General features: G+C 39.3%; 1 protein-coding gene across 2 annotated transcripts in view; it reads right to left on the reverse strand.

Moving 5' to 3' along the window:
- The window catches only part of BABAM2 (BRISC and BRCA1 A complex member 2), a 2993168-nt gene that overhangs the window by 261090 nt on the left and 2718053 nt on the right, over positions 1 to 14025 (reverse strand). The gene's annotated exons all lie outside the window — the stretch shown is intronic.

Consider the following 14025-nt stretch of genomic DNA (forward strand, 5'->3'; position numbering starts at 1 on the left):
TTCTGCTTAAGTCGTCTGCCAGTGAATTTAGTTTGCCTGGCAGGAACTGAGCTTGTAGGTTCACTTGGTAGCTCAAGGCTGTGTTCCACAGAGTCATGGCTATTTTGCAGAGTGGGTAGCAATGGGTTCCCCCATGCTTGTTTATGTACCACATAACTGTGGTATTGTCTGTCTTTACCAATAGTTGTCCTGGAAGAATAAGGTCTTTGAAGGCTGTCAGAGCATTCTGTACAGCTAACATTTCTTTTTGATTGATATGCAGGTGCATCTGTTTTGAGTTCCGTTTGCCCTGAATGCACTGCCCTGCCATGTGAGCCCCCTATGCATAGTCTGATGCATCTGTTGTTAGGGTTTGGGCACCAGGGGGTAGAGCGAAAGGGAGTCCCTTGTTGTGGTAGCAGGCCTCTGCCCACCAAAGGATCTCTGCCCTTAGACAAGGAATGATATGAATCATTGTTTCCAGGTCCTGAGAATGTTGACACCATAGACTTTTTAGATACCAATGAAGTTTCCTCATATGCAGTCTTGCATATGGAATTAACAGAATGCAAGAGGCCATGAACCCCAGGGCTTGCAGGATTTTCCTTGCAGATAGCTGGGTTTTTGTGGCCAGTAGTTTGAAGTAGGTTGTCAAATGAAGTTGTTTCTCTGGAGTGAGGAATGCCATCTGGGAAGTTGTGTTCAAGCTTGCTCCCAGGAATACAATCTGTTGGCAGGGTAATAGGTGTGATTTCTTCTTGTTGATGGTGTACCCCAGTGAAGTTAGAAGTCTCTTTACAAATGCCAGGTGCTGTAATAGCAAGTCCTGACTCTATGCCTGAATCAAGCGATCATCCAAGAATGGGTAAATCTGAATATTTCTCTGCCTGCAAAATGCAATGGCTGGAGCTAGGCACTTTGTGAATACCCTGGGCGCAGTAGATAAGCCAAAGGGAAGTGCAGAGAACTGATATTGCGTGGAGCCTGCACTGAAATGTAGGCATTTTCTGCAGGATTCCCTTATTGGGATGTGCAGGTAAGCCTCTTTTAAATCTAGAGCTGGCAGCCAGGCATCCTTGGCTAGCTTAGGAAGAAGCTGTTGAAGAGTTAGCATTTTGAATTTTGGAACCACCGGAAAGGTGTTGAGAATAGAAAGGTCCAGGATAGGACACCAGGAGTTTTCTTTTCTGGAACCAGGAACAGTCTTGAATAAAAACCTTGTCCCCTTTGTTCTGCTGGGACAGGTAGAACAGCAATGATACTGAGGAGAGAGAGCACTTGTTTTTGGGCCCCCGCCCACTGGTTTGGGGGGAGGTCTGGCCATCCACTTGGGGTTGGGAGTGAGTGGAAGTGGAATCTGTATCCTAGGGAAATTATGTCTTTGGTAATAAGTTCCCAGTTTTTTGCATGCAGGGCAAGCTTCCCACCTGATGGAGCAAGTAGTTAAGCAAGGCTTGGTAGAGTTAAGGATAAGTCATTGTGCCACTTTTCCATAGGGGGGTGGCTTACTACTCCCTGCTTTGGAAGTGGGGCCCCCCACTGCTTAGATCTGTGCATTGCCTGAGACTGAAGTCTTGGTGGTCTGCTGCTCCTGGGTTTGGACTGAGAAGGATGGGAAGAGACTGGAAAGGACCAGTTCTTTGAAGGCCAATGCCTACTGAAGTTAGGTGGCTGTACTTGTAAGAAATCTTTAACAGTTTGCATAAATTTAGCTTTTTCCTCCATCCTTTTGAGGACTTCTTCTGCTTTGTTGCCAAAAAGGCGCTCTTGGTTTAAGGGTGCATCCAGTAATTTAGCTTTAACATGATCTGGCAAGTTTTGTTCCTTAAGCCAAGCATGCCTTCTAAGCACAGACCCAGTGACAGCAGCCCTGCAAGATGCTTCTAAAGCATCAAAACCACATTGCAAAGTATGTTTACCTACTTGGTCAGCAGAATGCACTAACTCTTGTAAATCTTTGTGTTCAGCACAGTCAGGGATCAACATAATTTTCTATTTAATTAATCCCATAATATGCTGCTGATACTTTAACATATGAAACTGGCAATTTAAAGCCCTAATGGCCAAAGTAGCAGAAGTATATACCTTCTTACCCCATCTGTCTAAAGCTCTAGAATCCCTATCAAAGGGGGTAGGATTTTTGGCAGCAGTAGCCTTAATGCCTTTTGGTCCTTGGGAAATGGCCTCTGGATCCGCAGTAGGATTCTTGAAAAATAATTTGTGAGATTCAGGTACTCTGTAGTACCTGTCAGGTTTCCTGGGAGCTAAAGTCAAAGTGTCTGGGGTAAGGCTGGATTCCAAGAAAACATCATCTACAATCTCCAGAGCCGGAGGGATAAGCTAGAGGCCTGTGTTGAGGCAGGTATAAAAATTCCCCAAGTCTCTTTTTGGACTGAGAATAGTCCTGGCTTTCCCAGCGGAAATGCTCCCTAAGGGTATGCAAGGTTTCACCAAAAGAAAAATCTTCTGGAGGGGAAGCAGAAGGAATGGAATCCTCTGCATCACAATCCTCAAATGTACATAAGGGTAAATCCTGGTAGTCAGAAGGAACAGAGATATCAGATTCCTGATCAGAAGAAACAGAGAGAAATTCAGTTCTAGGTCTCTTAGAGGGGGGAGTCTGGCTTCCCCTAATTAAGGTAATAAGGCCTTCAGCCATTATAATCATTTGTTTTTGAGGCATATGGGCCTGAGAATATGCTTTGGTCATCGGTTTTCTAGGTTGAGAGTGAGCTTTAGGCCTGAGGAATTCGGTATTCTTAGCTTGAAATGAAGTCATCAGTTTAATATGAAAATCGGTACGCCTGAATACACTCTCAGAAGCCTATGCCAGCACAGCGGCTCTGGACCTATCCAAGGTAGAGACATCTGCAGGTTCCATAGTCGAAGAAGCATCTCGCAGCATACCAGACTCCGAATGGGTCTCAGTAGAGGCCTGCGAATCTGTAGTAGCAGGTATCAGGTATCAGGGGCTGCGAAAGCGCCTCACTGAGTACCGGCGGACTGGTGACTAGCTTATCAGAAGCATCGTCGGCAGTTTTGGACCTATGCAGTCTGTCACTGTCTTTATCCTTACGTTTTATTGGAAGATAGGTAGTCGGATGGCTTAACGAAGCCATTTCGGAGTATGGAGATTGAGAACAAAAGTATTTAGCTGCAAAAATAGCCTGACGACGAATAGTTCAGACAGTGAACAAGGCACAAAACTGACAGCGAGGGACGTTGGGGCCTGGGCCTAAACAGGTGACGCAGTAAGAATGAAAATCTTTATAAAGTATTTGCTTTCCACAGGCAAGACAATTGTTAATTTTTTCTGACATCGGTTAGAGCAAGAAAAAAGGATCCCCAAAGGGGTACTTATCTTTTTGAAGACTTCATGTCTGAAACTCGAAAACGAAAATTTCAGGAGTCGGCCGACCGACACTTGCGAACTGCTTCTGCTCTGGGCACTGCACAGCAAAAAAACCTGATGTAATGGCGTCGGCTGCATATTTTATACCCCTGACGACCTGACGTCATGGAAGAAGCAACAGCATCCGATGCAGAAATCCCAAGACTTTGGTATTCAGGTCGGCTGAGGGCTACCTGCAGGCAGACAACCCAAATGTGATGACTGCAACAGTGAAACACGAAGAACATCAGGTGAAAACAAAAGAGCACATGATGAATAGGTAGAAACAAAAGAGTCTAATCTGGATGATGAGGAATGACCCCTTGGAAAGGAGGAAATTCCTCCTTTTTATGCCTGTTCTTTTTCACTTGATGAATAATCTTAGAATCCATTTATCTGAAACAATCTGTTCCCAAAAGGAAAAGTAAAGTGCTAGACTTTCGGGAAGAAAAAAAGAGGCCAGGATGGGAGAGGGTCATAAATTCCCTTGAATAGTCATTCAGACTTGTTGGACTGCCCTTGGTTTTGGAAGCTTCGAGACTTTTTTTGGAAACCCCTTCCTATTTCTTTTTAAATGTCTGTCTATCTGTATTTTATTGAGACTGTTTATTCTTTTATTGCCAAAATTGAGGAAATAGAAAACACCTTGGACAATTTGGAAAAGGAGAGCTGAAAAAGAGATTCCTTTGATCAGCTTGTCCCTTTCATCATACTTTTTGATGGGTCTTTATCAGAATCTTGAAAGGACAAAACCGTGAATGCTCATATGAGTTAAAACGGCGGACATCGAAGGGGGTCTTTTGGGATCGTGGTACAGTTGGGATTGGTATATTTGCCTTTTCCTCACTGTGGTGCGATCTCGGAGTTGGAATATATAGTTAGCGGGGTTGGGGAGAGGCGCAGCCCCCCACAATAAGGAGTTCAATGTTTTCCGTTTTCGCTCATATGAGCGTTCGTGGTTTTGTCCTTTCAAGATTCTAATATAGACCCCTTTTTAATCACTTCTGCAGCAGAGGGGCAAACATGAAATCTCTATCCAAGGGAGAATGTATTTTCTCTCACTTTGTATTACAGTTCCTGTTTGTATTATACTAACTTACCTTTAACTTCTCTATAAACTGGCTAAATTTTCTTCAACTATTAAATCACTGTTATATAACTTTTATCTATACTTAAACAATGTTTTCATGTTGTGTATTTGGTATAATTATTTAAACTGTACTTGTTTTTTGTATTATTTTTAAAGACTATACGATTATTTTTCTTAAAATGTTTTGTAATACTTAAACGTTTTCCTCCATGAGCCTCCACAGAAAATTGTGTCATACCCAGTTGGACTTTCAGGTCAATAAATAAATAAAATTAATATAATAAATTCATATAGCTGCCTTATCAATTTCTGCATACCAGTACTATGAATATCATAACCCTTGTCAGTATTTATTTCTGCAGCTTGAAGTTCCAAAATAGTGATCCAGAAGTGTGGAGGTATTACTGATGCTGTCCTGAGACTTGTCACATCCCAAGTACCCAAATGTGATTTCTAAAATAACTTCCTAATACTTTATTTTGAAATATGACCTTCCCCCACAGACTATAGTCTACAGATGTGGTGATTAGACTTGCTGCTACTAAAAGTGAAAGTTGCTCACTGGCCCAGTGAATCACAAAGTAAAATGCACAGCCAATGTCTCCCAGATTTATACATAAGTCTCACTTTTACATAGTGTTCCATTAGTACCTTTGTCAGAGTGTTTTGTACCTATAATTTACAACCTATTTTGAAAGCACTCATTCCAAAGTATGACATTTCAGCTTTTTTTTTGTTTTGTTTTGTTATCAAGTAGTTGTACAGTTCTGTACTACTCTGTATGTATTAAATAACACACTTTTTTCAACCAGAAAGGCCTCAGTTATATTGTTTAACAATGATAAATGACATGTCTTCCAAACATACACACAAAGTACTGTCAAGGCAATCATTCGTGCAACAAAAAAATCACTATCCAGGGTGCCTTATCTCATTAACAGTGCTTTATTTTTTGAGAATGTTCTATCTCGGGGTGGAGCCTAGATGGCCAACTGATAGCAGCAACTTTTTAGAGCTCCACAAATCTATACTAGAAATCAGGAAAATAATCAATCTTTCCAAACAAAAAAGAGGAATTTTATTAAGGAACTTCTAAACTAAAAAAATACCAACTTTGAAGAAAATTCTTTGAGATTTTCCTGTCAAAACAACCTGGAGATTACTTCAACTGTGTGGAAATTAACTCCTCAAAGAACTCCCATTCTGATACTACTCTGAAAAAGGAAATCCAACTGATGTCTGCCACTTGTCTCTGCATGATCTATATTTGAAAATGGACAGATTCACTGATAATCTAGAAAACCTTAAAGACAATTGCCAAAAACAAGCTGATGTTCACAATGAAATCTTACAACAACAAACAAAAATATTGGATATTGAAACTTCACTAAATGATATAGATGGGAGACTTAAATAAGATGAAAACCAGTGTGAATTCCATCTGCAGCAGAACAACTTGCTAATCAACAAAATAGATGATCTAGAGAACAGGGAAAGAAGAACAAACATAAGGATTTTTGGTCTTCCAGAAAAAACTGAAGGTGAGAATATCATCTTATTCTTTAATTCTTGGCTACCTGAAATACTAGATCTAAAAGGAGGACTATCCGATAGAATAGTGAGAGCACATAGGGCTATTGGAAAACCAACACCCTCCTCACCTAATGCACCTCTGAGGTCCATTGAAGTAAAATTTCTGTCATATCTGGACAAAGAACTTGTTCTTAAATCAGCATGGAGGAAAAGTCCCTTAACATATAAACAATGTCAAATAAGATTTGACAATGACTATTCTTCAAGGGTATTAGAACTAAGGAAGAAAACTTAGCCTCTGGTGAAACTACTCAAGCAAAATAAAATAATAGCACAACTTGTCTGCTGTGTCTTTCGGCTTTTCCCGGTTAGGGGTTGCCACAGCGGAACTCCGGTCCGCTAATGATTGGCAGTAGATTTTTATGTACAGAGTTGCCAGCCCTGACGCACAACTTTCAACGAAGGTACGCGCATTCACGCACATCTCCACAGAGAAGACGCTTTAGCTGAGAATCGAACAGGACAACAACTTACTGTGAGGTGACAGCGCTACTGCAGCACCACCACCGCAGTTAAAGAATTTTCTACTCTAATGACATGATTAATAATTTTGAGAAAGCTTCTTTTTTCATTAAAAACAACAATATAATTTCAATTCCAGAAGAAATGCACTGTTCAACTTCCTCCACTTTGAAAAGATCCCCTGAAAAAAATACCTGGACTGATGTAAGGAAGATGAAACTAAGAATTGAACTTAAAAATTTAGATACGACTAAATCTTTCAACAAAGGTATGATTTTCATGTCCAAACATTCAAAGTATGTATACTTTACTTATTTTCTCCTGACATACTGGTTTAAGGACTCCCTTTTACTTAGATTTCTGTATATGACTTAACTCATTAACCCCATCTACCGTCCCATGGCACCTCTGTGCTCAACACCGAGCATGCTATGAGACATTAGTAATTAGATGCTGTTACACCCGAGTGCCTTCTCCCAGCGCAAGAAACTTTACAGGCATATTTTAGTTCCACTGTTGAAAATTAAGTTGAAAAAGTAACTGAACTTTGTCAGTTACATTGTCAACAAGTTTTAGCATGGAGTTTTGTGTTCTTCATATTTGAGTTTAATTAGAAAACTGACTTGCAACGCACCCTGAATTTGCATCTAAACAGCAAGCCAATTTAGCATGTTTTTTATCAAGCAGCTAGTGGCAGCCAATGAGAGTCATATCTTGCAATTACTGACAGAACTTGCTTTCCGGGCTTCAAGAAATTAACACACTGTCAGGTAGCGCAGAAGTTAACTGCAGGATTAAAACTTTTATATATGCTTTGCTGTGTGCGTTAATGTCCTGTGCACAACGGGTGTGTTTATGAGTGGGAGCTTTGCCGTCAATTTTTTTCTCCGATACCAACTGAGGAAGAAATATGATACCCAAAACTGGGCCTATCCTGCAAATTGGGTTGAGTACTTTGTACTGGGCTTTTCGTGGTTAAAAGGGCACCGTGCTTGATGGTTAGAGATGAGATGGGAGGGGCCTCTTTGCCCCATATTGCATATGGGCTAATATTTCTTTAATCAGATCTTATTACTTGAGAAGATTCGTAGTTTAGTCGCCATTTGAAATGTATCAGAAATGCAGAAATCTATAGTGTTCACCAATTCTCAAATATCCTTTAAATTCTACCTGATATTTTTCTTTCCAGACACGTGAGCCTGCTGGTGCTGCTTTATGAGACAGCAGTTTTTTTTTTAACCTGCTACCGGTAGTCTTACTAGAAAGGGTTTGGGATGTAGTTGATTCGTGATGTGAGGTGCGTGTTTCTCTTCTTTTCCTTGAAAACGTTGGGGTTGGTGTCTTTATATTTAATGTCTGTAATACTTGTAAGACACTTTAAAGTGTAGAACAGTACTTTTGTGGCTACATTTAATATATTCTAGTATTTTAGTTTGCTTATTTGTAGGAGGTAGATGTATAGTATCTGTTTTCTTTTGAAACTTATTGGAAATTCGTTTTGTTTGCTGTAATGGTGTTAACTGGGTACAATTTCTGGTTGGAGCTTGGTGTCGGGAAAGGAGCAAATGGATCATTCGTTAGTGACTTCTGCTTGACAATATGCTACACGAACGGATGTAGTACTTTAAGTGTGCAAGTTCACTTTTGATAGTTGAAGGGGTAATCTGAGTTGCAGGTATTCGTGCATTTCTGTGCGTGATGGGTGTAATTTTGTATATGGGACATAGTTCTCAACTTCTTCTTGCAAGAGTAAATAAAATCAAAAATAATGAGGGACAGAGTACTCTGTTTCATGTAGTTACTCAGACATATTTCCTGTCGACTGGTATTTTTTAAAAAGCAAGTATGAAACTGTCATTATTGACTGACTGAGGGTTGGAGCAAAATTGGGTAAACCTAGGGACATAACCAAACTTAGTAACTAACAAACACTTCAGCATTTTTAATTAATGGGCATTCTTGGCAAGTACGTAACATCACTGGTAGTAGTTCAGAAATGTTCTAGATCTGTTGTTCATCAGAAAAATAATTCTATATCCCCTGAAGTCACTTTGTGTCTAGATGAGATATTTTCTGCCAGTAGATGACAAGTCTGGTACAAATTATGGCCTTTTTACCTAACCCATAACAATTGCTAGAAGTTGTGTGGGCATCCCCTGACAGGTCATAAACCCTCTTGTGCAGAGAGACACTTGTGTTCACCATTGCCCATACTGCTTCAATGGACCCTTATTTACTAGTGAGTTGGAAGTCACTTGCAAAGGCAGATCAGGGAAAGAAAATATAATCAAGCACTTAAACCTTTGTGTTCTGAGGGCTCTAATGTTGGCGCACTACAATTTTTCACTTCTGTCAGTGTCTTCTCATTTACACTGCTTCATGCACATTTCTTGTATACACATACAGACTGTGTGGTTCTAGGGTTTGCTGATGCATAAACCACTAATAGCTTACCCTTAGATTTTTCTTAGCAGCCTACTTGGCATGTTTAGGCTTACCTGAATGTTTGGAGGGAGAAAATATGGGTCTATATTAGAACACCGAACTTTCAAAATTTCGAGTGTTCTAATATTGAACCCTATGAATCGAACATACAGAACAGCAAATTTTTTCCAAGGTAAAAACTGTTCCAAAACACATACACACAACACAAGTACACCAAACAAACAGCAATCCACACACATACACCTAAACTCTTACACCTAACCCTACACTAAACTGTACATACACCACTAACTATCCACTTACCTTAACCCAGACCCTAACCCTAAGGTCCGTCACTATCGCACAGTCACCTCACCCGCGCCCTAACCCTAACTCACCTACCCCGCCCTAACCCTCACATCCACACAATCGCACACTTACTTGACCCCCGCCCTAACTCACCTAACCCTTCCTAGCCCTTACATCCACACAATCGCACACTTACCTGAACCCGACCCGTAACTTTCCACCACAGCGCTGAAAATACCAAAGCAACAGAAATGGACAACCAATTTCTTTCCCTAGGAAAAAAATCAGTTTTCTGTTTCTTCGATATTTTCAACATTCACTTAAAACGGGTTGATATTAAAACACTCAAATTTTTGAAGGTTCGGTGTTCTAATATAGACCCAAAAATATGACCTTTTTGAAAATGCACAATATCTGTTCGCATGTTCTTCATTTTATTTTTCTTTTTTTTTTTTGTACAACAATTTTAAAAATTTAAGATTTTGCTCAGACCTCCAGATCATCTTTTCAGCACATATTGCTCTGTTTTTAAAATTGGGGTCTGTTGGTTACCTTCTTCATAATATCGCATCTGTGTAGCATGAAACAGTCAACCAAGTAAAAGTAAGATGTGCACTGACATTGCATTGTCAAATCTTTGTTAGTATTTCATCACTTTTAGTCCAGGCCAGTTAACTGTCATTTTACTGTTCATAACTGGATAAGTGAACTGGTCCTTGGACCCTTTTCAGTCATGATCTAAGCATTCTATCCAGTTCACCTTAGGGAGGTTAAATGTATGCATTTACTTCTTGGGTGCTTAGTGTACATCAGTGCATGTCCAGTACATAAAGAAAATATTACTTGTAGTTTTAGATTTATTCAATATACAGTAACTCTTTGCTACAACATTCAAAAGTAGCACAGTAAGATGTCTGTACAGACAAGCACATAAATCAGCTATACATACATTATCAGTTTTTTGTAGATTATCCATTAAAGTAATGATTAAGAGTTAGAGCTGATATTCTAATCTCTGTTTACAGAAAATACCACTTAACAGCTTTGCATTCAGAGATCTGTATCTGTGTGGGAGAATGTTATTTTCAACTGTTACCATTTGTACCCACTGAAAGCTCTTTTTAGAGGTGTATAAGGATCTGTCTCTCCAGCAAGTTCTGTAAGAGTCACGACTAAGGTTTAGTTCCTTGAAATGTGTAACCCTTGTATAATATTTCTTGCGAATATGAAACATTTTCATCAGGGCTGGATCAGAGAACGCCCTGTAAGTCAGGCATAAGTCACCTCTCAATAAATGGTATGAGATGGAGTAAAGGGATGGGGTCTTTAGTTGGTCTGCATTAGACATGTGTCTTACGCTTTATATTTCTTTTACCGAGAAACCTCTGGGGCTGCTATGATGTACCTTGTTAGGTACATACAGAAGAGAGCACTGTGCTTAATTATGGGCTTGATGAGGGCCAAGTACAATTGCACTGTGACTTCCTTTGATTTTGATGCCATGCCTTTACTTATAAATTGAGGCACACAGAAGGATTTCCTCACTACCGTAACTACTTGGTGGTTAAAGTTTAGGTTACTAGCTGTCTGTGTTCCTAAGTCCCTCGCCACTAGGTCTACTTTTAGGGGTGCACTATCAGTATTGTGGGGATATGGGATTTACTGAAGGGTATGATTACACATATTTTAGCATTTTGACTCAAATCATGGTTTTGGCACTAGTCATTTGTAATTTTTATGGCTTGCTTGTAGGTAGGTTGAGCTAGCCTTTCCAAGGGACAAAGCCTTCAGTGCTGATGGAGGTGTGCTTGGCGAGAAAGAGGAAGGAAAAAAGAGGTCATCATCCCTCTCTACTCTTCCCTCATTAGGCCAGTCGTTGAGTATAATGCCCCATTTAGCATGTAACACACTAGACACATGCAACAGCTGGAAAGGCCAACAAAAGTACCTCACATAGAGGATCCTAGGCCATAAACACAGACTCAAAAAACTCCAGCTATTCTCTGTCTCATATCGTTTACTAAGAGGCAATCTCTGCTTGACTTACAAAGCCATGTCTGACCCAGCTCTGTTAGAAATGCTATATCTAAAGAAATTCCAATCCCTCCACACCACATGCTCCAGAGACCTCAACCTCATTACCACAATCAATAGAACATGCTGGAGGGACAGGTTCATAACCCAGAGACTGCCCATGCTCTGGAATAGACTTCTCATACATGTCAAGCAGAGCACCTCACAGGCTCTCTTCAAGAGAAATCTTGATGAGTGGATGGGAAATAGAAAGTTCACCTCTGGGATCACTCCAATGGCTCTACTTGATAGAGGCACTGGGAACTAACGTTGGGCAGCATGATCTAATACAATCAGGGAGATACGTATAGTTTAGGTTATTGCTGCTTTTACCTTAGTTCTGGCATTGCTCAACTGAGTATGTAGGGCAATATTTCTGACTTTTTGTATTTGTTTATTTACAGACACAACGGTATGCTGCAGCATTTAGATCAAGAAACAGTTTTGAGCTTATAGTCAAAACATGTTTGGGTGGGATGAGAGGCTTAGTGAGATATATTTTATTGCTGATTTTTGGCATTGCTCAAGCAGATATTTTGGACAATATTTCTGCCTTTTTTACCTATGTTTCTTATTGTAACCAGAGGGATGGTTATAGGAGATAAAATGAATACTTTTGGAGTAATTCTTACATGGATCAACCAGAGAGGTTTGATGTTTCTGTCTTTGTTATTTCTGCTGCTGATTCTACTCAGTGGTTGGCTGCTTGAGAAAAATGTTATGGCTTGCTGAAATATAGACATTTTTGCTATCACTGACTTGCTGACTAGTACCAGCATGGAGCTAACATATATCTGGGCAATATTCCTGGCTCTGTCATTACTGTGTAGAATGTAGGTGGGAGGAAGTGCTCAGTAGCATGTAAATGTTATACTATTTTATTGAATTACTCTGGTCTTCTCTCTGCACCAGGTAATATAATAAATGCCTGCTCCACAGGTTATGTGCAGCAATTGTCACCTGTGTCTGAGCATACAGAACCTTTCAATAATGAAATACAGGTCATTATCACATTAACAATAGGTACAGTTACAGTATAACACTGAGTCATTCTCACTTTTCAGGTAAAACTCTCAGCAGCTGCCGCTGCTGTTCACATAACTAGAAGTCATTATCACATTAATGAATGCACAAGTCAAATTTGGGTTTCTGTATGTGGAGTCATTTCCAGCACCCCCCCACCAGTTTTTTTCTCTCATTTTTACAATTTGTTGTATTTTTCTAGGGAATATGTCAATGTGCTAGGTAATCCCTCATTATGAAGACAGTCTGTGTATGCTGTACACATGTAGAAATATTACAGTCTGTTTAGGACTTAGGTTATGAAAACTATGTTTTTTTCCATATTTTGGTAAATAACTTTGCTAGGGAAGGTGTCAACATGCTAAGCAATACCTCATTTTGAAGACAGTATTTACTACTTAAAAGATATAAAAGTAACTGACGGTATGCTGTTCAAGTGTACAGACATCACCGTTTGTTTAGGACTTGGGTAATGGAAATTATGATTTTTTTCATATTTTGGTAAATAACTTTGCTAGGAAGCATATAATTGTGCCAAGCGATACCTCATTTTGAAGACAGTGTTAGTACTTACAACATGATAAAAGAACTGTGTCTGTATGCTGTACACATGTGCAGACATCACAGTCTGTTTAAGACTTAGGTTATGGAAATTATGATTTTTTTTTTATATTTTGGTAAATAACTTTGCAAGGGAGACTCTGAATGTGCTAATACCTAATTTTGAAGACAGCATTCATACTTCCAACATGGCAAATAAACTGTGCCTGTATGTTGTACACATGTACAGATATCAAAGTTTGTTTCGGACTTAAGTTATGGAAATTATGATTTTTTTTCATATTTTGGTAAATAACTTTGCAAGGGAGTACGTCAGTGTGCCAAGTAATACCGCATTTTGAAGACCGTGTTACTCCTTGCAACATGGTAAAAGAACTGTGACTGTACACTCTACACATGTACAGATATCACAGTTTGTTTAGTCTTGTAGGATTATGAAAATTATACATTTCCAATACTTCTCATTATTATGTGCATATTTTTGCAAGGGAGCATGGTGATGACACAAATGATGCATCATTTTGAAGCTGACATTGAGACACACAACTTCTATGCTGATATCTAGCCTCTGTCTGTTACAGGTGATGAGATATTATGATTTGTTTAATTATCAGTTCTGAGAAATATTATATTAATCATATTTCTGTGAATATCTCCATAAAGGAGCACCACACAGTAATGGTTAAGGTATAATTTTAAAACTGACATTCATACAAACAAATTAAATAAAAATTGTATGGGTCTGCATGGTACAGTGACTAAGATATTGTGCTTGGGTAAAAAATATGCACAATATTAGCATTCCTTGCCAAGTATTTCATAATGACTTTGATACGCACTATCAACATTTACACTGTTGGAAAGGTCGGTGTCTGCTGAACAACTTTCGCATTTACATTTTTAGTCTAGCTCTTATAGTTAAAGAGTTATGAACATTTGTTTTCTTTATGGTTTTACAAATGGATTTTCTGAAAATGAGCTCAGGCTGCACTGTTGTTCCTAAGGTGAAAGTAAGCTGGCAGCTTTTTCTGAGCTGCTCCGGAGTGAATGAGTTAAAACTTATGTTATCTGTTTATACCATATTAAAAAGGTCACACTACCATAATTACAGATTTAATTA

This window comes from Protopterus annectens, chromosome 1.part1, assembly GCF_019279795.1.
Source record: "Protopterus annectens isolate FY-2018-M chromosome 1.part1, PAN1.0, whole genome shotgun sequence".
NCBI lineage: Eukaryota > Metazoa > Chordata > Ceratodontiformes > Protopteridae > Protopterus > Protopterus annectens.